At 42.4% G+C, this 25,007-nt stretch overlaps 1 protein-coding gene across 1 annotated transcript in view; it reads right to left on the reverse strand.

Moving 5' to 3' along the window:
• htr4 (5-hydroxytryptamine receptor 4) overlaps positions 1-24,679 on the reverse strand; it is a 112,561-nt gene extending 87,882 nt beyond the window's left edge. Inside the window, exon 1 of the mRNA XM_069710089.1 lies at positions 24,205-24,679. The gene's annotated coding sequence lies outside the window, so the exon portion shown is untranslated. The remainder of the gene's footprint in view (positions 1-24,204) is intronic.
• Positions 24,680-25,007: the final 328 nt, after the last annotated feature.

The following is a 25,007-nucleotide window of genomic DNA, read 5'->3' on the forward strand; positions in this document are numbered from 1 at the left end:
TCTTCTGTCTCCTGGGGGGGGGGGGGGGGGGCTCCAATTATCGGCCCGCTCCTCATCACCCACAACGTTCCCCTTCGCTTGCGTTTTAAGGAGCAGCAGAGATTTTCCCGTTAAGACATCTGGACCGAGCCGCTCTCGAATTTACCTTTTTCCGTGTGCCGGCACGCAGATGAGGGCGACCCAGCTGCCGACTGCGCGGATTTTCAGATGGCAGCGTGACAGAGTGGAGACCCGGCGCATCAACGCGGGAACTTTCACGCCGTTTTTCTGGCAGAGAGGACGCTGCTCTGCTGCGCCCACGACACCGGGACTCTTCTGCAACTCTTAATGAATTTTCCAACTTAATTTAAATGCTAATTTGAGTTTGATGGCAGTCTTGAGGCTCCTCTCTCTCTCTCTCTCTCAATAACAAGATGGATGCTTCTCCTCCAGTTCCTGTGTTGTGTTTCGCCTCAGTAACGATTGTTATGGCGCCGACGGCTCGTTTCTAAGGTGCTCCTGCGATGCCGAGTCAATTACATATATTTCTGTTGCTTTAACTGAATAAAGTTAACGAGATAATTCTGCTGTTTTCAACAGTTGCTTTGGTCACAACATGTTCCCGCAAACATAATAAAAGAAATGAAATTAAATGAAAATGCAGAATGGTTTTTAATTTCAGAAAATAGTGGAAGTCGGCTCCAAAAAGTCTCCGGCTCCATAGACTCCCATTTAACTTCTCTCATCAAATATAAAGTCATTCAAATTTCTCCTTTATGTCATTTGGTAAATTCACTCCTCATTAGTTTTTTGGCGTTCCATCTGAAAATAATCCGTCATTACTTATAAAATAAGCCTAAAAAAAGAAGTGTTTTTGTTCCTCCCTCCAGCTCCTCCAAATATGGTCACTTCCTGCTCCAAACCGCTCCGAACTAGAAAGATGGCGCCGGCCAAATTCCCAAACTCGAGGCTTCGTAACGGCCGTTCACAAACCAACGGGTGACCTCACTGCTGGTTGCCGTTCCGTAATACCGCGTAATGCAGTAACTCTGACGGCGCTAATGGCAACGGATCGTAGCAAGGCTTCAGGTTAATGTCGTGAATCAATTAATACATCTTAAAGGTAATTATAAGCTTCAGTTCCTTAAAAACTGAACATTGTTATTTCCTCACTTGGAGGAAAACATGCTGTTTTGGTAAACATGCCAAAAGAGCGTGCAGCTAAAAATAAAAGGCTGGTTACTCTCCGGGTATCGGGACGATCCCTCGAATCATTCATGTGTATCGTAAAGTCAAAGATGGAAGGAAGCAGAAGAGAGCTGCAGAAATACAGATTATAAATATCAAAGAAGAAGAAGAAAAAAAAAGAAAGCAGAGGTTTCAGGAGGGAATAAGGCTGAAAGAAGCTCGTTAGACCTCGCCAGGAGATATTTGAGTCTGTGTATCTTCATGTTATTGATTTTTAATGCCAGCTGACACTGGATGGTATTTCATATGCAGTTGCACTATTAAATGTCAGTATGGTCACAGTTCAAGGCTCCCGAATGAGAGTAAACCCTGAACTGCTGACGGGAAAATAAAGATCAGATCCTGAAAGGTGACTTTTTTTTTATTATTATTCTCCCTTTGGTTTTCTTTGTTAACCGCCTGAATCTGGATTCATTTCCTATTTTTACTCGTCAGTTTCTTAACTGAGAATCCAACAAGTAAAAAAAAAAAAAACAGATGAGTAACTGAAGCATTTATGTAAAAACAAACGTGTATGTATGAAAAATAAAACCTGGGTAATAAAATAATCCAACTAGAATGGGGAAGTTTAATTAATCTCGTAGTTTTTAGCTTTTTCAATTACAGAATTGTCCTTTATGTATTTTTCATAAAGAACCAAACAGTCTTTATAATTAACTCAGGCTTTTACTGTAAAGCTGAAACTTCTTAGGTTAGGTAGTTACTTTATTAATCCCAGAGGGGAAATAAAAAAAAAAAAAAAAAAAGAATAATCTGCAAAACAAGTTATATATAGAATCATAAAAATCCTCTAGTTCCAGTTCCTTCAATGAGAAATCGCTGTAAACGGAATAACTTTGGGTTCTTGGACTGTTGACTAGAAAAGAAACACCTCCAAAAGCTGCTCCGCCCACTCTGAGAAGAAGAAAAGAAAAATAAGTACTGAGTGGAGGAATATTGGCTTTGAACTGAATGTCAGAACACTCAATAATACAAGAAATCAAGAGTCATCAAAAACTGACCTTTCACACTGACTGAGTCTGTCTGTCTGTCTGTCTGTCTGTCTGTCTGTCTGTCTGTCTGTCTGTCTGTCTGTCAGCCTCGAGCTGCAGCATGACTCTGTTTGAGAGTTCAGCAGCACAAACCACTAAACTCCTGCTGAACTGTCTGAAAACACACCTGAGATGAAGGTGACTCAAAACCATATAAACACTGTCACTGAGGACACACACACACACACACACACACACACACACACACACACACACACACACACACACACACACACACACACACACACACACACACACACACACACACGCAGTAAAACCAATGGCCAAGAACCTCTCACACAGAAATACTTCACCTTTAAAAACATCAGGCCGGCGATATAAATGTCAACATCGTTGCTTAAAAGCAAAATTGGTATGAAATTTTATTTGAAATCAAATTTAAATAAAAGGAATATAGGCTAAATACTCCCGTGAGATGGACTCTAACTCGGCCGCAGCAGCATTACGTTACAACTTCATGGAATCAGTGACAATGAGATCAAAATAAATTTAAAAAACTGACACGAGATCTTATTTACCACAAAGTAATGATTCTGTTTGGCTTTTGTAATACAATCCAGTTTCATGACGCTCTCATGGAGCAAATGGAAATAATCCTATAGATATAAATCCCCCACTTCAGACATTTTAACGAACGGACCAACATAAACATCACAAAGCCGCACGCAGTACTCAGATTATAAAGAGTTTGATTTGCAGCAGATTAAGTCATATAAAAATGTCACCGAAAAACATCGGAAAATTTACATCCAGATTCAATTTGAACTTTTATCTAAATAAAAAAAAGGATTCATCAACAGTGGAGGTTCCCAGGTAATGATATTTTTCTTTTAAATATCTATTTTAAATATCTTAAACACAAGAAAATCATTATCACGTCAAAGAAAGACCTTTGAAATAATCTCAAATTGCTGATTTATGACGTCCCAACGTTGGACTCCCCGTCCGTCCACTGGACACCTCGCCCACACAGACAACCTATTCCTGTGTCACCTCTGAACAATGCATTATTCAACACAGTTTATATTTTTTACAGCACCTGCTACACCTCATTACGACCAGCGCTGCTTCCTGTGCATCCGGGGTGAAGTCCGAGGCCGGAGCCGCTCCGCTAAACCCGTCAACTTTATGACGCCGGCGCGAGTTCCACCGGCTGAAACTTCAACTTGCATGAATAAACCATAAACACGTATTGTAGATGTACTTCTGTCGACAGAGTTTTGCTTCCTGTGCTGAAGTTTAGTGACTTTAGTGAAACATTTCACAGAATCCCTCAGTGGGCAAAAAAGTCTTTATTTCAACCCTGACAGGTGCGCTGCCACCTGAGACTCAAAAAGCAAACCATTTTTTTTATTTTTTTCTCATGAGTGACCCAAATAATCCAGATAATTTAGTACGACTCTCCTTGGAAACATGCTGGTTGTTCTTCTTCTCAGCCTTCGGAGGTTAAAGCCGAGCAGTAAGATGAAATTCAGCCTCCGGAGCAGCTCTGCCTTCAAAAGATCTGTTTATAAACTAAAAACAAATAAAAGAAAGACTTTATGGAAGCCGGCCATAAAAAGTGTCATTAATCTCTGTAAACAGAAAGTGACCTCAGAGACGTGGATGGAGGAAGGTGGGGGGGTTGGGTGGTGGTGGTGGTGGTGGTGGAGGGAAGGGGCGGGGGGGCGACTGGACCAGAGCCAGCATGTGTCCCGCGGTACCATTAGCCCTAATGGCGGTTTCTGTTAAGCGGCGTCGATGGGAGGCTGCGAGCATGTAGGTCACCGACGGGCCCGTGTGCCGCTGCAGCTCATTAACGGCATCGGGAAGCGTTACCTGAATACTGGATGATAAGAGACGGACAGCAAACACAGCAGAGGAATAAAAAAATAAAAAACCCGCAGTGCATTTTTACACGGAGGATAAATGTTCCCCGATTATCCACTAAGAGCTGACGACTTTCTGAAAAAAACAACAACAACATGGTTTCACTTCCCACTTAAAAAGGTGAAAACTGATGGGAATCAAACGCTATCAGAAGGATTCACGTTGGACGGCGACAATAACAGAACAGGACGCAGATTTTAAAATCTTCAGTCAGCCTTCTGACGACAAGCACTTTGTGATTTTACATCTTTTAAAGCTGCTACACAAATAAACTTGTACTTACGTATAACTAAAGCGAGCTAAGAACTAGCTCTGCCTTTGCCCTCCAGGCATCAGCCACTACATTTTTAGTTTTGACATCTAGCGAATATTAACATTTTATTAGTATTTATACTTTTGACGATGTTCATTGTCTTTTTATTCTGACGATATTTTAACGAGGCTTTTCTTTTGTGTCTATTAGCACCGTTTGTTTTCATATTGTTTTGTTTTTGTAGAGTATCGTGTGTCCACGTGTTCCCCTGCTGATCAATGCAGTCTATCACGAAGTAATAAGGTGCATAAAGTATTCACTGTGTGTGTGTGTGTGTGTGTGTGTGTAGATGCATCAGTATGCATGTAATCATGGATATCTGCCTCTTTGTGTTAATCTGTTTGTGTTGCTCCTTGCAGGCTTATTTGCTTATTTTTGTTTGTCTGTTTTCCTCTTTGAGTTTGCGTACGTGTTTTTCCACCTTTGTATGGCGTTGCCGTTAAACCCGGCAGTCTTAAGCAAGCAGATCTTGGCACGGTTGCACCCCTGAGCCGATAAACTAACTTGACCTCGCGGTCACAGGTATTATAAACCATCTATCTACAAAGCCGCTATTTGCTATCTGATAGATTAGATCCTTTATTCTGCTGAGAACTGGAAACTTGGAGCAATAAAATGATAAAAAAAAAAAAAAAAGTTGTCTGCGGCTCTCCTCGGCTTTGCCAGCAAAGCTTTCAAAAAGAAACGAAAAGGGAGGGAAGACTTTCTGAGTTGGAAATAACTCTGGTTGGAACCACTTAGTTGCTAACTTTGTCTGTCTGCCATTTGGTGCCATGCAGGTTGTTCACAGAGCATTTATCAGAGCGGCCTGCTGCTTTAAACAGACCTGACCAGAGCACAAACAAGTTATTAAAGTTCTCTTATAAAACAAAAAGAGACTCAAAAGCTCTAAACGGGTACAGAGTTTATGATTCTCTGGGTTTGTCTCTGTGTGTGAATCAAGCGGCGACCATCAGTGATGTCATCGTTGGGTTTGTGAACGGCCGTTACGAAGCCTCCAGTTCAGATTCTGTCCGTCACCATCTTTGCTAGTTCGGAGCGGTTCTTAGAGGAAGTGACCATATTTGGACGAGCTGGGGGGGGGGGGGCAACTGGTGGATCCGACTGATATGATTGGAAACCTGAAGATACTACGTCCCGCCCACTGGTAGCTGTAATCTGACTGCACAACAGGCCTGTCAATCAAACAGACACGCCAGCAAAAACACATCTTATTGAGGTTCACTTTCTAATTAATGACAACATATTTTCAGATGGACCTCCAGAAAACTAATAAGAAGGAGTGACTTTAGTTTACAACACCGAGATAACTTGTGGAAAAGTGACTTTTCAGAGCCAACCTCTAGTGGCACTCGGTGGTATTGCAGCTTAAGGCACTTCCGAATCTGCCTTATTTTTCAGACATCCACTTTTACATAAAGCCTATAGTGTGAAACATTTGGCCTTTATTATTTCTTTAATAGCATTAATAAAGGGAACTTTAGTACCACATCATAAATACACAAAATAGCTGCTATTAATATGATGAATCAGAGCTCAGATTGCTGCATTTGTACTGCAGGACATTTTTTTTTTTAAGACTGATGCAAAAGTTCTTCACCTGCTCACAATAATTTGTCTTTGTGACATTGCTGTGGAAAAAAACACATTCCCTTCAATGTGCACTTCCTTCTCAGAGAGTAGGAGGGCTTCAGAGGGCCCGTTTCAACGTCTGAAGGAAACAACGGTCTTCAAAGTGGATCAGTTGACACAGCGGGGTCTCGGCTAAAAATAGAATTCATTACATCAGCTCATCACAAGTGCGCTGGCCGGGCTGAAGAGCTGACTCATTCCAGCAGATCAGTAATCAGACACCACTCACCGGGCTTCGAATCAAACCCTCAGATAAGGAAACCGTGAGCACCAGAACTGCTCGACTTCCGGGCCCGGGTTCAGATCCATTGTTCACGGATTCTTTTTGTTCCGCACAGTGAGATGACTTTTTCCTCCAGAGCAGAGCAGAAGTGTGCAGAACTATAAAACTCCACATAAAGTAAATATCCACCTCAGAGGCGGACGCACAACAATTCCAGACAATTTTTATTTGATCAATTATTAACAAACTGAGAAAAAAAAATTCTGCAAACGAACTCCGACTCGCAGTGACGTCAACATATTTTGAATATTAACACTGAATACGATCGATTGAGACCTTTTAAAAGAAGTTTAAACTGCTTTAATCTGGTTTTACGTGAAGATGAGGTCGTGCTGCTGAGATCTAGAAAACTAAAAATGGGGAAATGAAGAAGTTATTTAAAAAAAAAAAAAAAAAAAATGTAAAAAGCATGGTTGTACAATGATGACAAGAAAGGACACCAGGAAGTACATCATTTAACAATGACAGGCCGTCTTAAATCAAGCATAGCGGGGTGGGACGCAACACAACTAGTACATTACAGATCGTGCCTCATTCGTCCGACTTCACAAGTCCGACGACTACGAGCCCTTCAAAATTAAAACATGACATTTCTGTCATTTTCAAGCAACGAAGATTTCATTTTTCAGAGCCGACTTCCCGTCGCAGACTCGGAGCTTAGCGGGATGACGGCTGGCAGATGTCGTCAACGTCACTCACGCTGAGAGCGAAATGACATTTGCCTCTCGGAGCGGAAAAAACCCTCGAAAACATCCCGACACGAGATGATTTTTACTGGGAAACAAGTGCAGCAGCACCAGCTGCATGTTTTTAAGTATCAGTCTCAGTGACCGGGTGGTTAGGGGTCATTCGTCCACTCGTAAATTCTCGTTCCCGTTCTCTCGAAAAGATTAGAAAATAATCAAATAAAAAATGCTGAAATGGATCGGCAAAGCGAGCCTGAACAGATAACGAGCTGATGACTGAACTGCGGCATTTCTTTTCTTTTTATCTCAGATAACATAAAAAAGTAGAATAACTGTTGCTGACGTGCGTGATTCCTTTTCTTTTTAAAAATGGTTTGAGACAACAGGCACTCGAGGAGCGCTTGATTTATTCTGCTGGACACTTGAACAGCAGCAGAAGTGTGCATCAGGTGCACTTGATCAAACTTGTCAGTTGAATTTCTCTTCAAATACGACTTCCCGGAGCGAAGAAGTAGAAAACACACGACCATTTATGGAGATATGTTTTCTTCATTGTGGATGAAATGTTGGGAATTCCTGAAGGGTTTCTTTTCCTAAAATGTCACCGTTTTGTTTTCCCACAATTATACAAACTATATTTAAATATAACTGATTGCCATTTTGTGGGATCCTACATGGATGTCGATAAATAACCCCCAATGTATTGCTTGATAAACAGTTTGCTGGTGAAAGTTGTCTCGGTTAAGGTGGTGCTCTTTCTTCTGACAAAATGTTTTACTGCTTCAGCTGCTTTCACAACAAAATAAATCATTAAAACGATGACTTCATCACAGGGTTTCCCACCCTGAGGGGATTATAAACCTTAATTTGAAGAAGAAACCATCTCCAAAATACAAAAATAAGTTTCCTCCATTCAGTTTCTCACCAGTCGATTTTAATTTCTGAAAAAACTAAATAACTTCTTACTATTTACGACCGAGCTCTCTCTCTCTCTCTCTCTCTCGTACATATCTCACTGTAACATCAGAAGATGAATCCCCCAGATAGTTTTCTAATATATCAGCAGATGGCAGTTTGTTCCCGGGGAACGGTGTATGATGGGAACCATGTTCTCCTAAATCATCTGCAGTCAGAGCTCAGCTGAGAGGACGGTCTCCCACAGAGCGCCTCGGCCCGGGTCGTGTACAGCAGGCAGACAGGAATGCTGTGTGTGTGTGTGTGTGTGTGTGTGTGTGTGTGTGTGTGTGTGTGTGTGTGTGTGTGTGTGTGTGTGCGTGTATGCGTGTGCGTGTTGGAGGAAAACATGTCTTGCACCGCGGCCTTTATTGACAGGAAGTTGAACGATAACCTCCTTCAAGGAAGCAGAGAGGTGTTGATATGAATGTAAATAATGAGTTTGAAACAGTACAGATTTTCCATTTGGTTCTGTTCAGCGTTGCAGTATTATAGGAAGTATTAAAGCATATTTAAGTTGAACAGTTTTTGGTTGCTTCGCATATTGTTGTCAATCTTAAACAAACTTTAATAGTTTTATAGGTAAATGGCTGCCAAGAAATATCTGACATGCAACTAACGGGAGTTCTTTTAAGAACCTACTTTTTTTTCCACATCTTTTTTAAAAATGTATTTTCAACCTTTTTCTTTGTTCTATTCACTTTAATGTGAGCATGAAAGCTGCGACACAAAGTTGACTTTTCTCATTAAATGACCCAGACTGATATTGTCCAGACATTTCAACGCTATTTCACCTGAATCTCTGTTAAATTACTCGCACTCTCATATGCGAGCTGATGCAGAAAAGTAATAAGCATACGAAGCATGCTAATACCTCCCGTTGTGGTTGGAGCTCAGTCAGCTGTGAATAAATTCTGTACAGTCTTTGTTTATAAAGAGTTTAAGAGGTCACCAACAGCTGAAATTGCTTCGTTTCTGAATGCACAAAGAAAAACTTTGTTTTGACCTCAGACCTGCATCTCGACGGGGGGGGGGGGGGGGGGGATGAAAAATCTGCTGATTCAGCACATTGTTGAGATTTGAATGGTGTGTGTGTGTGTGTGTGTAGAGACATTTTACATTTCAGACATGAATCCAGCTTCAGTCGACTTCTTACTGTCTCCAGCAGGAAAGACAAAAGGCATCAGATGTTCTGTACATGAGGCTGCACCGAGGCTCTTCCAACTCGACGCGTTAACGCGCTCACGCCGACAACACGGACGTTCAGCAGGTACGTTTTCCGTGTTTCTGAACTCGGTCTGACTGCCGCAGCCGTTGCGCGAGAGTTTCGGCAATAAAACTAACGACAAGCTGCGATGTCGTGTGTTTTCTCTGCAGGTCCTGAGGTCTGACTGGAGCTCCCTCATCCCCGCCGGTATTCACGACCCCAGACGGCCCTGCCAGGATAAACTGATGAGTTCTCACCGACTTCACAACCGTAGGTAAATAACTCGGGCAGTTTTGCAGACAGGCGTTTGGTGGACTGACGTTGAGCTGGGCGAACGCTGCGAACGCTGCGCACCCCTCCCCACGCCTCCCACACCCCCGTCTCCGTCTGTCTCCGTCTTCGGCCCGGCGCTCCCCTCCAGGCGACGTCTCTCCTCCGACTGATTCGCTCACATCTTCCCTTCTTTTTCCACATGAGAGCCGAGACACTTCTCTGTGGGTGCCAGCCGTCCGTCCTCGTCTCTGGAGGACAGCTGGTGCACACGGAAGACCCTTCTGGGCAAACTGCACTTTTCTTGCACACAACTAAGACTTCCATCCACTCTTTATTCTTTTTTTTTTGTCTTCCCGCCATTATATTTTCCTTTCAACTCTTGACCTTTTATCCGTCTTTTCTCTCTCAGCCTATTTCTTCTTCTTTTTTGAATAAATCTCTGCTTTCCACTGACATTTCCTCTTTTTGGCTTTTTCACTTCATTTCCATGCCTGTGGTGAACGTGAATTTCCAGTTGAGCGATGCAAAAGAGGCAGTTTTGCCTGCGATAAACAAACAAAGCTCGTGTTTTATTGATTAGATCAGCGGCTTTCTGCTTGTGATTTCATAATACAAAGAAATCTGTATCTTCTGCTCTTCGTCACAGGTTGCAATTCATCTGAAAAATCTTTAGACACCCAAACAGGTTCAAAAAAAAATCTTTCTTTAAACTAAATATAACAATATATATAACAATATAAATTTGCTGCATTATTCTTTGGTTTAACTCCATCTGACAGTCCAATATGAACACTAATTTTGTATTTAGGAAAACCGTTATAAAAAAGCTGCCATAAAAATTTTTTTTAAAAATCATCACACAAAAAAAGCAAACAAGTAAAATCAGCCTCAGATCGCTGTGACAGAATATCTGCCTGCTCTGTTTGAAACCACTTCTCCTCGTTTCTGTCGAGCCGGGCCGAAGCGGTCGGACGGGGGTCGATGATGGATGAAGCTAGGGGGCACCGAGTCTGGGCTCGCCGCTCTCCAAACCAAACCAGCAGTTTGGCAACGCGAGCTTCACGGCGTGTTCACAGCCGGGAGGAGTTTGTATCTGAACGTCTCTGCAGGAGTCTGAAACCATCCGCTGATGAACCCGCTGCCAACTTCTGTCTTCGATGTAAATAAAAGGCACCGATACTTCACTTAATTCTGCTGCTGCCAATATTCACCTGTCGTCTTATGCTGCTGTAATTATTTCATTAATTAAAAACTATTTTTTTAAATTCCATTTTTAGTTCAAATTGCAGAACCAAGTTTGTGTTCATTTTGTTCATGGAAAACTTTTGTTCTTTGTCATAAAATCTATAAAAACTGTTTTTACATTAAATTCGTTTTTTTAGTTGATGTATTAAAAATGTCTATAACAACCTCCCAAAACTCAAAATGCCATCATTTGTGAAATATCTTTATCTCATTATTATCTTAGATACATTAATCTGATCTTTGTCTCATATTTTAAGATGCATTTGCCCATTTTCATCCACCTATGTGGGGTGGGGTTGTGGTCGTAGCTCCCCGAACAACTTCCTTTTATTATTGGAATAATAAAATACTAAATTTCCCATCCGACACAAAGAACTACAAGAAAAAGAATCCAAAATTGTGCAAAATATATTCAGTAAAAATCCACGCAAATGATCACAAATCTGCAGGATGTTTTTATGCATAAAACATTACTTCTGGAAGCTGTTACCGTGACGACAAAGATGACGGCTGCATTAGTGTTAGACTGAACTCATCACTCTGCTGCTGTATTATAGATCTATTGTGGCTTTTGCTTGTGTTGTCTGGCGAGTGGTACTTTTATCGATGTTTGATGGTCTACTACTTTACGACAAATTTACTCTGAACCTTTACAAAGTTTTACGGTCACAGTGTTGGCGTCGGCGCCATGAAAAGTGCTGACCTCCACCTTCAGGAGAAGATTTAAGGTATCAATGTGTGCATTTTGCTGCATTTTCCAGCTCTCCTCCCTCCCGAACAGCTGATCGACTGATAATCCAGCAACAGCTCCACCTCAACGTAATGTTTAATTATTGGCTCAAACTGTTCAAGATAACACAAGAAGTCAGAGCGAGACTTAACGTATTAATGAGAGTGAACATAACTCCACGTATGTAGAAAGACACGGAGACGAAGAAGAACAATTTCTGGACAATTCCTGACTGAGCTCATATCATCATGAAGCTCCCCTCCTTCAAATCTCAATGAATTTATGAGTTCTCTCCTAAAAAAAAAAGTCTGTCTTGGCTAAAGACTCTACATCTTTGCATTAAAGCCAGCATTCACACCTACAGTAGCAGAATTATAAAAAACTTTTTTTTTTAAATGTCAGTTTAAAGCTGTATTTATTGTTACTTATGTATTGAAATGGATGAAATGACTATTTGTGATGTAAAAGAGGAAGTTACTTCTCGAGATTAACCCACAAACATCCTCCAAAAAAAGCCACAAGCCAAAAGGAGAAACTCAAGCAACTCTGCAGCGTTCCTCGGCTTTATGAACATTTTCATGGCTCAGTTATTTTTGCTTTTGTTTGTTTAACAGCCATCAGTGTTTGGTTTCACTCTCAGCACTTCGATTAACCTCGTTGCAACCAGCAGTAACGAACCGTTCTCAGTGAGAAGACGCTGAGAAATCCACTGTATAATATTAATAATAATAAAAAAAAACTAATTCTCGGGCGCCGGTGGAGACCAAACAGAGCACGACTCAAAAACAACTTTCATGTTTTATAGTGTCCGTTAAAATAAGTTCTAAGTATAAGCTTCAAGTGCTGACGTCAGTTGGTAAAAAAATAAATAATGTATTTCCATGGCAACTGGGCTCCATGTGCTAATAAATACGATGTGGCGTGATCAAGAGCTCCCAAACAGCTGTTAAATGGACCATTACATGACATTATTTAGTCAAAAGGAGACCTTCTTTTCTTTTGTTACAGAGACCAGGAACTACAGGCAGTAAAACGGATTTTATTTTGGTCAGAATCAATGCGAAAGACGTCATATTTCCTTTAGCTGTGCCTTATTTGCAACTGAGAGGAATTCATGTAAATTCACGTCTTTCCGTTCATCAGAGTTTCAAAACACGTCGTTTCATTTTCACGTCCATTAAAAGCTGCCGGAAACCATCTGATGTCGTTCGACCGCCGTCCGCAGCGTCGCGACCGTCTGTGTCCGGCGTTGCGTCACGACACGACAAGCGAGTTCGTGTTTATTTCCAGCGATGTCACTCGTATTCGGCCGTCGCGGGGCATCGCGGTCCACCGAACGAGCCGTCGCCTCTCCGACTGGACGAGAACCCTCAGAGGGGCCGACGCTGTTTACATCTGGACTTTTATTTGTCCCGCATCCGATTACGAAATGTTTAAGCAACACATGACAACAGGTGCAAACAGAGCAGATTTACAGTCCCTCACACACACACACACACACACACACACACACACACACACACACACACACACACACACACACACACACACACACACACACACACTCAGCCCACATGTATAAACACATTCTTCATACCAACCGTCACACAGAGTCACAAGCTCTCTCTCCACTCTCCTAAATATCCGACTCGTTTCCCTTTTCTTGAATAATTTATCTTCTTTTATTTTGTCTTTCTAAGTTTCATCTTGGCTTTAATTCAGATTCTCATGTTCTGTTAAAAAAAAAAAAAAAAAAAAAAAAAATCCTTTTTTCGTGCGGTTTTGAAAAGCCAGCTTGTTTTCATACCAAAAAAAAAATTGGTAAATTCATCTTTTACATGGAGGTGACGAAACCACTAAAAGAATCTTCTATATTACTGGGTGTGAACCATCAATTCATGATTTTGACCCACAGCGCACATTTAATCAGGTTATCTTTACACGTTTTTCTTGACTCACTCAAAAATGCATTCAAATTGGAATTAAATATTTACAAGTGTTTTAAAATCGCAGATAAAAAGCTTAATTGTCACCTGAGGGAAAATATAGACTGCTTCCGAAATCTAATCAGTGTTTCTACCACTAAAAAGTTTGGTTTAAAAAAAAAAAGGAAGTGAGCCGAGCCGAGCTGAAGAAAAAGAAAAGGACAGTTTGAAGTGTCTGGTTTCCTCTTTTGCTTCCAGCTTCGACCCGTTTCTCTCCCGTCTGGTGAAAGCAGACCTCAAGGAGGCGTTTTTCAACACGGGCTTGAATTTCACATTTACAAACATAAATAAAACAAAAATGGTGCAACACTGCAAAACTATATACATAAGTAGTTCATCTCCTCGGGATAATAAAAAAATAGAAAAAAAAAACATGTTGGTTGTTCAGAGTTTTCTACGAGTGTGTGATCCGCACCGGTCAGACGTTTATGAAAAATAAATAGCGCCGAGCTCAGCGCTTGACTCCTGGCCTTTTGGAAGCGTCCGGGTAAACAACCGAACCAGCAGATACCAACGTCTCCCCGGCGGCGCTCCACGCAGCTGCGCTTTCGTCATTTTCTGAACCGCTGACGATTCACAGCCACAATCGTTCCCTTTTCTCATCTCTCCTATGAAAAGTAACTGCAAGATGCCCATTGCAAATATGTTTTTTTAATAACCCTTTTAATCTGATGGAAGTCAAATCTGACGAGTTCACAAGCAATCGAACATTTGTAAAGGTTGGAAGGAGGATTTTCATGTACAGATGTCTTTGTTCCTTTACTCCCTGTGTGTGTGTGTGTGTGTGTGTGTGTGTGTGTGTGTGTGTGTGTGTGTGTGTGTGTGTGTGTGTGTGTGTGTGTGTGTGTGTGTGTGTGTGTGTGTTGACTGCAGGTGGGCAGCCTTCAGGAGGAGGTTCATACACTCCTGAATCTTTGAAGTTGAGCTTTGATGTCGACCAGCTGAGAAACACACTTTAGAATTACAGTGATATTTCATTTGGCCTTTAAAAATATTTCAATATTTTTTCCTGGTTCACTTTCTCCAAAGTCCCCGGGCGCCACCACAACAAACCAACTGTATAAACAGGCAAGAAAACAATCAAAGCATTTTACGATTAAAAGTTTCAATAATAAATGCATGTTTACGCGAGGCAGAGAGGTTATTACTTGCGACACTTCCTACAAAAAATAATACCAAATTATAAGGAAATCATGAAAGCATTACGTAATATTGAATTCCAACTGATCTACGAGGCTCCGAAACCCTGCATGTGCAAAAACTTTGTGAGCTTTATGAGTAATGGAACATTTTCACGGCTTCAAAATTTAATGTTCTCCTTCTTTAAACTTTCCCTCCTTAATCCCTCTAATGGATTGGTTTTTTTTTACTTTCCCTGCTGTCATTTATTTATTTATTCTTTTCAGCTCCGTTCTGCTCCGCTCGGCTTTTTTTATTTTATTTTTATGTTAGAAGCTTGTTAAGAGTCAAAGTGGATCTCGACTCCGCTCCCCTGGGTGAACGTCTCCTCAGAAATAAAGAGTGGGGGGGTCGTGGATCGTTGCTCGGGTCACATCGCCGTGTAACATTTGCTCGAGCGCCGACGTTATGAAAAAAACTGTCAGCGTCTCGGCTCTTCACCGTTTGTTTTTTTTTGGATCACAAATAAAAAAGGAGGACACTTAACCTTTTTGGTTAAAGGGCACGCTGCTCACATTGACGAGATCTGCTTTGGAAACACGGCCGTTCGAAATAACTTCAGACAATAAAGTAAATGCACTCAAGAATCTAAATGTAAATGGAGGATGAAATGCTAATGTAATGAGCAGACCGAGGAGGAAAATGGAAATGTGCTTGTGTGTTGTTGTTTTTTTTAGATAAGGTCAGCAGCGGGAGTCTTGGTTTGTTAATTAAAGACTGACATCACAATCAATCCCCGTGTCCAACCTTTCAGTACTCCGATTCAACCCAACTTGAATAATGAGGCCGGTTTTGACGGCTCGGTCACAGGTCCGGTCGATAAAGATCTGCAGCTGTGAAGTCGATGGAAAACTGCTGATGATGAAGGAAATAACCTGCTCACTCTCTAAGTGCTGTCGGGTGTCGGGTCCGGTGACACCCGCGCTGTTTTCCAGATGATATCCTTCCCTCAGTACACTAACAAATAGTTCTCTTCCGTGTTAGGACTCTTACTTGTGTAGAGTTTTGACAGAGCTTTAAATATTTTACCCAGAAATCAACGTGTTTTTGTGCTCCTGTGTTTCAGCACGCGCAATAAACACACTGATTCTTCTGTCCAGCAGCAGCAGTGAAGAAGAAACACTTATGTGAGGTGTTCAGGGACAGCTGCAGCTTCCTCAGACGCTTTCATTTGGGAATTCTTCACGTCGGTGGCCCCGCCCCCTTCCTCTACGGAGCCAGGACGCCGACCGTGTAGGATGGAAAGTGTGCAGCGTTTTCACACGTCCTTTTTTTTTTTTGGAGCGTTTTGACGCGTAGTCCACCGCCTGTTTCTGTACTTGGAGCACAGCGCCGGTCTCGGCTCGCCAAAAGGGAACCTTAACCTCGGAGCGGTGCGGCGGTTTCTGCTGCTCCCTGTACGTTTTGGATTTTGTTGAGAATTTGACCAACCTGGACGGTAGAAATTACCGGCACTCGCTTCGGTGCACCAAAACAATTTCGCACATTTGGATTTATTTTGCGCTAGCATGCAGTTTAAATGCTTAAACTGTTGGATGCAGACTAACGTGGACAAAACTCTCCACTGTACCCTACGGCAAGATAAGAATCCCATTTTAAACAGCAACGACAAAAATGCAAAATTTTACTGTCACCCCTGAGAAGACAAAATTAAGGAATATTTAGCATTCTTGCTTAAAAAAATTGATCACGAGTCGACATTTAATTTTAATATTGTTGACAAACGATCTGACTTTTCAAAAAAAAAGCCCTGAAGAACAAATCAGTTAACCACAAAAAGAAGAACTGGAACAGCCCCTTCATCATCAAAGTCCCTCTGAATCCGCGCCAGGCCGACTAGAAATGGCAAAAAGATGAATCAAACTACTGCAAACTTAAATCCCACTATTTAAAAAAAATAAAATAAAAAAAAAGCATTTACAGTCTAAAACGCAAAGAAAAACCCAGCTAACGGAAGCGGTTTTGGCCGAGAAGATTTTTTTTTCGTAAAAGAGCATCTCAGACTGCCGCCAAACCAACAGCAAACAGACCCTGCAGATACGACGCAGAGCCGCAGTAACCGAAAAAATGATTTCAACATGAAACGAGAGTGGAGGAAGAGCGCAAAAAACACAAAGACCTGGGAATGCACTGCCGCCTGTGTTTCAGCTGGAAGGAGGCGTCTGAGTGTTATAAGAGGTGAAGGTAGACTCCTCCAGCCTGCAGCCTGCATGCATAAATAATGAGGCACCGCATTTACTCTCTCTCACATTTGGGGAATTTAGCTGACTCTTATCTGGGGCGACTTAGAAGGAGCGCATTATTAAAATGTTTTCATTAAAAGTAAACACAAGCAGAGAGAGAGAGAGCGGGTCGGAGTCGGAGAGGGTCTGGGAAGAAAAGGAGGACGACGTTCCCAGAAAAAACAACAGATGGACGCTGAAGGCTGTGAGACCTTAACACGGGTGGGAGACCGTGTTTTACTTCAAGTTTGAAGGTCACTTAGAGGATGTTGGGCGGCATGTCGAAAGTAGAGGTTTAAACAAGCACAAATCTTCTTTTATTATTTATATTGTGTATAATTTTGCTGTAAAACAAGGAAATTTCTACTTTTATGGCACTAATCTATCACAAAAAGTAGAAAATATTCTAATTGTTCACAGCAACAGCCAATTGGCAAAATTATACTTGTTATCAGGCTGCTTGTTACTCTAATTACAGACTTTTGGTTTTGGAAGTAAAAATAATATCAAGTTTTGAGGGATTTCTTTCAAAATCTCACTCTGGCTTGGTCATAAAATTTACAGCAGGAAATATTCGACATTATTTACATCCTAAAGTTTTATCTCCATTATCCTCATTTTGTGTCTCTTTGCAGTCACTTCACACCAATTTGTGTTCACTTTGCATTTCTTTTCTGTTTGGTTTGTGCCTTTTTCTAGTTTGTCTGAAACCAACTTCATCCAAGTAAGCGCTGGAGTGAAAAATATGTTATATTTAATTCAAAATATTCAGTGGAGCTGTAGGTTGAGACTGCGATGCGTTAAAAGTCCCGAAGCTGCAAGTCTGTAATTTTTGTTTCGTTAAGTCTTCAGTTTTAATGTTTTTAGCCAGAAGAACTTCGTCCGTCTCCACCCACTGATTACTGAAACTAATAAGATAATTTCTCCCCGAGGAGCTTTCGCTGCCTCTGAAAATACGGACGATGTCTGTATGTTGAGTTTGAAGTTAACAGAGGAAACTTTATCACCGCTTCATTTGCAGCCAGAAGAGAACATGAAAACATTTAGACAGCGAGATCCAATTAATCTGCATCCAAAAGTCATTTTAGAAGTTCAGCTCCGCTGGATTCATTATCGCAGCCTGTTAGGTACACACACACACACACACACAAATATATACACACACACACACACACACACACACACACACACACACACACACACACACACACACACACACACACACACACACACAAATATATACACACACACTAGAAAAGAAAAAGAAAGATTCATGCAAGTAAACAAACAAATACAAACATTTTTACTGGAACCTCCTGTCCAATCAAAAATTCCGATTAATAAACTGCATCCGTGATTATCCAGATACAACACACACACACACACAAAGTTAGTTTGACGTGTTGACAGCGTCTCCGAAGCGTCGGATGGACGCGTCGGGTACTCAAACAGGCGTGCTTTAATTACACAACTCATGGTGTTTACATCCTTTCATTCCTCCGCGATAGAAGGTGAAAGTAGGGAAAGAGGCGCCTCTAATAGACCCGTGAGTGAGAGTGAGCCAGGTAATCACCGACAGCACAAGTAATCACGTTTGCATTATTTGGTTCACTCCGGTGGAGAAGGACGGATGTGGAGGGAAGAGGATTATAGTAATGAGGTGATTACAGTCTACAGCATCGACACTATCCAGTAGCACTGGAAGCACAGAAAAAATAAAACACACAAACATAGCACCATCACGTGATGACAGTTTTGAGGTCAGTTCTTATTTCTGGGGCTGCGAAGCCTCCGAAATATTCATGTCGGGTATCGATGTAAGAAGCATCAAATTCTACAGATGTTATCACGTAGCTTAGAAGTGGGCGTGGCTTAGTGAATACCAGAAGTGACCATCCATACTACCGTACGACTTGGTACGCCAAAAAAAAAATGAAACCTTATCTTCGGTGACTTATGCCACCAAGTTTCACGCTTTGAAAACGTGTAACTGTCACGCAGGGACGCCGTAGCGTGTCCATTTCATGCTTTGCCGTGATACCGGGTCACAGTTCCTGGATACAAGCGTGTTTTGACAGTTTTGGGAATATATCCAGAAATGTGTTAGGTTGCATCTCAGAGTAGAGTAGAGTAGAGTAGAGTAGAGTGGACTGTCCTCTCCGAGTGCCCCCTCTGATGTCTCCTGAATCCTCTCTCCTCTTTTTAAACCCCTCCGTGTGTGGAGAGGCTCTGATTGGTGATATGAAGCTGCGTTCAGAAGCAGATCTGACAGCCAACAACTGGAGGTAATTACCTCCATTCAGATGCCCACAGGAGAGGATCACAGAGCCTCTGCAACAATATGCAAATCGCATCTCCTGCATGTGTGTGTGTGTGTGTGTGTGTGTGTGTGTGTGTGTGTGTGTGTGTGTGTGTGTGTGTGTGTGTGTGTGTGTGTGTGTGTGTTAGTTTCTTTGTACAGAAGACTACTGCTTTTCATTTTGTAACTCACGTGGAACGGGTTCAGTAGAGCCATCAATTCTCAAATAAAAAGCTGGTCTCAAATAACACTCACTTACACGGCGAGGGCTGACGGTGTATCGTGCAAAAGTATCTGTACTCTATTATGCAACGTTTTCAAAGCATTATTTCCATCCGTAGATGGAGAATAAGCTGATGGGGGGTTAGATTACCAGTTGAATATTTTAAGTGTCTCTGGGTAATTATTTTGTCAGTCAAAACTGGTCTGAAGAAACAGCTTGCTGATATTTTTCTTTGAAGGAAAATTCAGTTTCAGGACGAGCTGGGCGTGTCTGTAGTTTAGTCTCTTTGTTGTAGCTGTACTCTCACTACCAGCTGAGATATGGAAGCTTTTAGAAAACCTCGAACGAATGGCCACTGCAAGAAGCATTCATAAAATCTATCCTAAGAAAAAGAAAATGATTATACCCATTGAAGAGTATGAATCTTTAGTTTTCATGCAGTTTAGTGGGGGAGAGTGAACCCAGGTTGATTTCTGTAGCTACGATCAACAGATATCCCCTGAATGCCTCACAGGCAAGTTGTCGCTCGATGTTAAGTGGTCTCAGCTTTCAGGAGGTCTGAAAATACAGGTCATCAAAATGCAAAATTCTGTAATTGATCAAAATCTGGATTATAATGTTATTAATTACGCAGCGCAGCTCTGCAGCTCGGTGGCGTCGCCCTGCCAGGTGTGATGCATAAACAGTAGATCCAGAGACAGGCAGACAGCGAGAGGATGTAGAGAGAGACAGAAGTGACTATTGATCCTCCACTGATGCTCTTGTGTGTGTGTGTGTGTGTGTGTGTGTGTGTGTGTGTGTGTGTGTGTGTGTGTGTGTGTGTGTGTGTGTGTGTGTGTGTGTGTGTGTGTGTGTGTGTGTGTGTGTGTGTGTGTGTGTGTGTGTGTGTGTGTCGGATTCAGTTATTGACTCAAAGTGTTCTGGCTCACTTTGATCCGTCTTAGCAGCAGAGAGAACGACTGCGTGTGCTCCTGTGTTACTTATGATGCGAGGACTTAAATGTTTTAGATTTTTAAAAGACCTCAGGCAGCCTCGCCCGACATGTAAATCATTACATTTTTAGTGTGAAGACTTTGATAAATTAATGTAAGTCCATGTAATGTCCACTGAAGTGATGGAAACATCGCTGTGTGTGTGTGTGTGTGTGTGTGTGTGTGTGTGTGTGTGTGTGTGTGTGTGTGTGTGTGTGTGTGTGTGTGTGTGTGTGTGTGTGTGTGTGTGTGTGTGTGTATGCAGGCTAAACTTTCCACCTTGTGATCTTTGAGATTTCAGATGACTGAACATGTGCTCGTTTATTCCTTTATGACCTTTCTCTGTATCTTCTAAAAACCCATTAGAATAATTAAGTTAATTTGCCCTCATTTTGCTGGAGCATACTTTGGTCACTACAACAGCTTCTCAAAACAAGCCTTATTCTCAGCTTCTATCATCACCAGTTCGTCCCTGTCTGAGAAATCAATCAATTCCACCGTACAAAGGAAAGCTTCGATGCCGTCAAATCAAGGTTTTCTTTTCTTTATTTTTGAGGAAAAAGTTTTTGTCTTCCTGATTTGGTCATTTTCGGGCTGAATAACAACATAAATTCTCTTCAATCCATTAATTCCTACAACATCCATGCAAGGCAAATAAAAGTACATTCTATGGTTTAGGTAAATTAAACTGTATACATCTGGTCGTTGGGCTCAGAACCAGACACCCTGCCTGCTTACAGCCTTACTTTTCCCTGCAGGGTATAAATTATGGGCGACTTGCTCCACTGGAACTGAACATTTCGGGTCAGCGTTACGTTTTGCCCAAAGAAAAATCCTCAATGCAGAATATTTGCATGATGCAGTAGCCCAAAGCAGGACTGGACCATCCTCTGCCTGCGGACTCAATCTTATGGGAACTCAATGTGCATAATGACCACGTGTCAACACATGGAGCGACAGACATTCCCACACGTCTCCCGTTCTGTACAACGTCTACTGTCTGTTACCGAATCAGTCGATGTCACGAACCCTTTTTCTTTGACGTCCGTATCGACTGTTGTATACCGTTGAACACATGAACTCCCTCCACTTACAGCGTGTAGCTGCCACATCGATCACAGGAACAGCAGGACGTTAAAGAGGACAAACTCCCATCGCCCCGTCTTCAATGCACTGTTGGGATCAGCATTTATTATCCCTAAAAAACAACAACTGTGGGTCGGGGTTCAGACTTCAGCTTTCAAAAGAGGTTGCTCACACACACACACACACACACTGCACAGCTTTTCCAAACCCCACAACCAATTTCATCTGATTGTTTTGTTGTGCTGATCCATCACGATTAGTTCAAACCCCCCACCCCCAAAAATAACCTGCTCGGAGCACACAAGTTCAAAAGCGGCACGCTCACAGCGAGAGGCGAAGAGGGGCAGCAGTGGAGCGTCTCGGAGCAAAGAGAGACAAATGTTTTTTCTCTAAAAGTTAGTCGTTAAAGTGCCGCTGACCACCGGGCTGAAAGCCGTTACGATCACAGCGTGTTGTGTTTGTTTTACAGCCAGCACTCTGCCCTCTAGTGGAGAAAAGTCCCCTGAGAGAGCATGAAACAGAGAGAAAACATTTCACAAGCTGCTTATTTGGCAAAGTGTGAAATAGGCATGCTGGTCCACTAAGCTACATGGTTGGGGTTTAGGGGAAAAAATAAAAGGTTGTGGTTTGGAAACAAAAACCACCAAGAAAATCATCCTCCTGGATTTGAACCTCATCCCACATGGCAGTCTGAGTCACACCACCAAGCTACACCTCCTGCCTCCTCATACTGCCAAGAAATGTCCTTTGTACTTGTTCTGAAAACCTTTGTGGGACCTTGGTCACATGATCTCGCGTCACATGCAGGTTTTATGCTTTCAAAACGTGCGTGTAAGTTTCACGCTTACAAATCGTGCAACGTTCACGCTTAGACAGGCCAAAGCGTGTCTATTTCACGCTTTGACGTGATACTGGGTTGAATCATTTCTCGATCCATGAACCCAATCCAACATCGAAATGTTCTTGTAATCATAGAGAATATGGATGTTACCCAGATAAATGTGAATAACCCAAGCAGAACCAGCCCATTTATTATCCCTACTATAAATCTGTTGATTATTTACTTTCACTGATTGTAGATTTACTACAGAAAGAGTCAGTCAGTCCAGTTTCTGACATTTAAAAATACCCCCTCCTGGGGGATCCCGAGGCATTCCCAGGCCCGAGGAGATCTTCATCTCTCCACTAGGTCTTCCCTCGGGTTTCCTCCCGGCCAAACGTATTTCATAAAACGTCAAAACCAATGATAAATTCTCCCCCAACATTTGCAAGAGCCCAATGTTTCATCCTAAGGGTTCTCGCCGACTGGCTGCCAAAGAAAAAAAGTACTTCACACTGACATGAAACTAAGAAAAAGCAAGAAAACATCAAACTTTGGGCATTTTATTGGATAAAATCAATTTGTTAACGACTCCTTGTGGCATAAAAGTGAAATTGAAGTGAAGAAAATTAACTGGAAAAAAGCTGCATCTCGGTCTGTAACAGCTTCCAAATAAATAAAACACGCAGCAAAGCAAAGCAATACGAGTCAATGTAATCTCATCTTGAGAAGCGATTCTTATAGAGCGGGAGGACAAATTCACATCAACTCGATTCAAGAAAAACCTGGAGAGATGCTGCTGCTGGACATTATTCATTTCTTCTAAAGTAAGAAATCTTGTTTTGTTGCACTCCTGACTGCAAGTGTGGTTTTAGTGTGTGCAGCGTAGCAGTGCCGGTCTCCGGCGCCGTCTCACGCCATTTGGTGGACGAGCCGGAGGACATGTGTGAACTTGTAAGTGATACAGCGGCGATCCCTCCCATCACACCAGCTGACACAACCAGCGCGTTGTCCTTGCACCTTTGATCGAGGGACGCCGATTCCACCCATGCCCGATCTATAAAATATTACGTAATGATAATAAGAGCAGCCGTAAAGTACAGCTCCAATATAACTTTAATACAAGCGTGTCTGTTCCAAAGACGTGGTTTGGTCTCCGGTTCTCACTGGTAATGTGTCAATATGCAATGAAACTGAACTGCAGCTGTCTAGAACACTGTTTTATGTGAGAGATGCAAGATAAGTTTTATTCATTTTATTTTAACGCAGACTGCAATGAAACAAAAATATCACAGCTTGAAGTTCACTTCAAAACGTCATCCCTGCCTCTTAAAGATGAGCTTGGAAAAGTCTTATTTCTGTCTTTAATAGCACACAAAAGTCTGCTTCATTCACATATTCAAATCAAAGTGACACTCGCACAACACCTTTATGAGAAAACCACAGATTTCCAGCAATTCCAGAGATTTCACCATCACTGACTGCTCACTCGCAGGATCCAGCGGCTCGCTGCAGCCTCCTGCTCCAGTTATATGGAGGTTTGAAGACTCAGTGTATGAGAATAAATGCTTTTACACTGAAAGTAGAAGCAAACTTTGACAGATATGTGACTTATATCCCAGGGTACAAACATTATCACGGACAATAGCACTCTCAATTCCTAAATTTAAATGAATGAGCCACCAGAAAATCCCTCCAATATCACAAAACCTGGCTGGAATTTCAGTGAATTTTGCCGTCATCCACTAAGGAGATTTAAAACTCGCAGGTGAGTCCCACAAACTCGGAATTACAGCAGGAATATGAACATTCATGTTTCATGTAGCTTCCCTTTGGCTCGTGAGCGTCACCTTGTCTGCAGAGGTCAAAGACTCAGTGAGGACATCCGAGCTGGAACCGCGTCCAGTACGCAGATAATCCGCGAGAATAAAAGTGGAATTGAACTCACCATTTCTCTGTAGAGGCGCCGGCTCCAGAAAGCATGTCACGACACTAAATCCCCACGAGACACAATCACATTGTCTCCCGGCGCGCGAGCTCAAAAGCGAAACTAATCACTGAAGCGAAATCAGAGAGGAAAAGTGCAAGTAGGCCAAAAGGGTCGCGGCTGAAGCTCGGGAGTCTTCAGAGACAGGGCTGACAATGAGGGGCGCGAGCGTGGCAGCAAGAGACAGAGTGGGACTGTGGACAAGTGCGCCAAAAAAAAAAAAAAAAAAAAAAAAAGGGACAGTGAGGAGCGGTGCGCGCCCGGGGACACCGGGGTGTCACCGCGGAGACAGAGAGAGCGAGAGGGAGGCAGGGAGAGAGACCCAGGAGAAAAAGTGAGGACACCCCGCGGATATTTAGAGAGACAGCACCGGAGTCCGTCCGTCCGTCCGTGCCGGGACACAAGCGGAGGCAGCAGCGGAGATGTTGCGCTGTGCCGCTTCTCTCCCTGAACTCACAGCGGGCATTAACCCGCTCCGGACTAGTCCCTCCTCTTTAGGCGTGAAGTGGAGGAAGCATCCCCACACACACGCGCGCACACACACACACACACACACACACACACACACACACACACACACACACACACACACACACAAATGAACACACGCGCGCGCGCACACCCCTCCCTCACGCGCTTTCCCCCTCCCTGTCACACTACATTTGATCAAACATGATCCATTTGGCTGCTCAAAAAAAGTGAAGGGGATGAAGAGGTGCAGGTGATTGAAAGGCAAAAAGAAAAAACTGTGACCTGAGCACCGG

This window comes from Brachyistius frenatus, unplaced genomic scaffold, assembly GCF_029030835.1.
Source record: "Brachyistius frenatus isolate BFR_SWC_R1_liver_20210118 unplaced genomic scaffold, ASM2903083v1 Contig_89, whole genome shotgun sequence".
NCBI classification, from domain to species: domain Eukaryota; kingdom Metazoa; phylum Chordata; class Actinopteri; family Embiotocidae; genus Brachyistius; species Brachyistius frenatus.